The sequence below is a fragment of the Anguilla anguilla genome, chromosome 5 (genome assembly GCF_013347855.1).
Source record: "Anguilla anguilla isolate fAngAng1 chromosome 5, fAngAng1.pri, whole genome shotgun sequence".
In the NCBI taxonomy this organism is placed as follows: Eukaryota; Metazoa; Chordata; class Actinopteri; order Anguilliformes; family Anguillidae; genus Anguilla; species Anguilla anguilla.
In genome coordinates this window covers 2365281-2368447 of record NC_049205.1, presented here as the reverse complement: position 1 = coordinate 2368447, position 3167 = coordinate 2365281, and positions in this window count along the sequence as shown.

The following is a 3167-nucleotide window of genomic DNA, read 5'->3' as shown; positions in this document are numbered from 1 at the left end:
GTGTGTTGTTCCACAAGGGTGTTTATTGACTGTGAAACGGATGCTAAGAAGGACAGCTAGCATGGCTTTAGTGTGTAGGGGCACCAAGAACAATCAGTTCTACTGCCTGAAATCAGCGGTGAAATATTCAAAGTATGCATGCTTGCAGTTCTGTAGTTTTTTGTTATACAAGAATTATTTTTAAATGGAGAACATCCTCCACTGTAGTTTGCTGCCATTTTGCATTTGCTGGTTTCTGTGATAGTGGAAGCTGAGTATTGAGGCCTTCACTGCATTTAACTACCCATTTGCCTTTTAAGATCCCAGCACCACGTTCTCTGGAAATTTCAACCATTCCACGAGAACAATGTCAGTGTTTGGTGCAACTCAAATGAGATAATGGACTGAACAGTGACTGACAGGCTCACTTCAACAGCCTGGTCTCATAATAGACAGGCAGTGATGTTATTTATTTTATTTTTTTTAGGCACAAAGTGAGCTGTTATTTTCTGTTTATCTTTGAAACTCTGCCATATTTTCAGCATTCCAGTAACTTAAAATACTCTCTTAGTGGTCTATTTTTAGGACAATTTTAAATCCCAAGTGATTTTTTCTAATGTGAGTGAAGAATGAGAGGTCTTGAAAGCAGCCTCAGGTGTTAGTGTTGACAGTTAACATCCAATAAAATGTTTTTAAGGGAAAGTGCGGTCCTCATTCAGTCTCTGGAGAGCTTGGAAATGCGTCTTCCTTCTCCCAAAATAAAAATTCATAGCATAGTGGGCGGAAAAAATTAGTGGTTTGTCAACAGCTTCTAATAACTAGTCAAACATTTGATTTCTTTGATTTAATCTCTGACTAAATATATGACGCCCTGATTATTTCCCTTGTTATGTTTTTAGCCAGTTTGCGTTACTCGTGGTCATCTCCCCAACCTGCAGTCAGTTCAGAACCGTGCACGTGTTCTCTTCAGAAACGTGGTGTCGAGCCACCTCTCGAACCCTGGGGGGTCCTGGCCAGTGTAGTGGAACCCTGAGGGGTCCTGACCAGTGTAGCGGAACCCTGAGGGGTCCTGACCAGTGTAGCGGAACCTTGAGGGGTCCTGACCAGTGTAGTGGAACCCTGAGGGGTCCTGACCAGTGTAGCGGAACCCTGATGGGTCCTGACCAGTGTAGCGGAACCCTGAGGGGTCCTGGTGAGTGTAGCGGAACCCTGAGGGGTCCTGGCGAGTGTAGTGGAACCCTGAGGGGTCCTGACCAGTGTAGCGGAACCCTGAGGGGTCCTGACCAGTGTAGCGGAACCCTGAGGGGTCCTGACCAGTGTAGTGGAACCCTGAGGGGTCCTGACCAGTGTAGCAGAACCCTGAGGGGCCCTGACCAGTGTAGCAGAACCCTGAGGGGTCCTGGCGAGTGTAGTGGAACCCTGAGGGGTCCTGGCAAGTGTAGTGGAACCCTGAGGGGTCCTGACCAGTGTAGCGGAACCCTGATGGGTCCTGGTGAGTGTAGCGGAACCCTGAGGGGTCCTGACCAGTGTAGCGGAACCCTGAGGGGTCCTGACGAGTGTAGTGGAACCCTGGCGGGCTGCCCTGTCGTTACAGGAGCTCAGACATTGTGAGCCAAACCTCTGGCCCCCTCTCTCCCATCTCTCCGGGGGCCCGGATTTGGCTCAGCTCCGCACCCTGCCGCAGGCACCAGGTCCCTGGGGGCGTCCCACTGTTCTCCTCTGACAATATCCAGGCTTCTCCACGAGGCCTCCCCAGTGGAGAGGGTGAGCTCCACCTGCCCAATTTATCCCGACTCGCCCTGCTAACACACCGGCTGCGGCTTCTGTTCCGCTGGAACCTCTCTCAGAAGGGCGGCCATCACCTCCACGCCGGGAGCACTGCATTATGGGAAGGTTACGGCTGAACAAGTCAAGGTACGTAGTTTAAATTCTTCTGGAACCGCCGGCACATTCTGATTGGATGAAATGCTCAACTTTGGCACGTCTGAATCTGAAATATGGAGTCGCAGTGGCCTGCTGGACTGCTGCTCCCCTCGTGAGCCTGTCCACAGCAGCTGCACTGCATCAACAACATTGCTTCTATTTTGGGGTAATCAAGTTTTTTTTTTCTTTTCTGAGCACCTCAATAATTTTTGGCTGCTGCACAAAGCTACAATTGGACTAAGTTCTGGAGCTCTATTAAGATTGACTTAGTCACAGAAGTACTCACATTAAAAAAAAATTTTTTTAATTAAAATCTTTGTCCAGCTACACTGTTCTGCATTTGGAAAGTCGAAGATCACAAGGCAAGAGCTCAATATTGTCACAAGTTCAGGCTGTTGAGTTGCACTTTTTTTTTTGTTTTTTTTTGAAAAGACAAAAGTTTTTTCTCAGATTCCAGTCACTTTGAGCCAATTTGAGAACAATAGCGTTTGTGTGGTCCGGGCACCCCTCCAGAAATTTATGTACACATCATCTCTGAACTTTGACCTGTTCCAAATTTTTCTGAATTGGTTTAAGAGGATTCAGAAACCTGATCGCACCCTCAGCCTCAGTGAGACCCCCCCCCCATCCCCCCCGGTTCCTCAGGGTTGGGCCTTTTCCTGCTGCTGCTTAGCAACCTCGCTGCTTTGCGGTTTTCTGGTTAAGATTGTGGGGAGGCCGGACTCAAAGGGCCTTGAGTATTGCCTCAATCCGCAGACCCCCCCCGCCCCCCTCCCCTTTCTCCCTCGGCTCGCTGGCCTGGTTTCCTCTGCCGCGCCCGGCCAACCCCTGCGCGCACATCCCCGATGGCAGACAGCGTCCGAAAACCGCCATCTTCAGTAAGGAGGCCCTGAACAGAGATGAATAATACAGAACGCTCCCAGACGGGGGGGTAGGGGGAGGGGTGGGGGGTAGGTCCCTCCAAGGGCAAGTGCACTAAGTGGGGTGGGGTTGGGGGGGGGGACTGTGAAAACGCAGACTGACTTCTGAGTGAGCCAGGGAGAGGGGAAAGTTTTCAAAGTGTTTCTTAGCGCCGGCTTCAGAACGCATTACGCTCAGCTTCAAGGGCACCGACGGCAGACCTCCCAGGAGGAGTGCAGCGGGTTCGACGTTGGAGGCATTAATCAGATGCGCTCGTAAAGGCCAATGGCTCGGTGTCTGCTTGGTGGGCCGACATCCCATAATACACCACAGGACAGAATGCAGGGGGAACCGAGACAAATAAC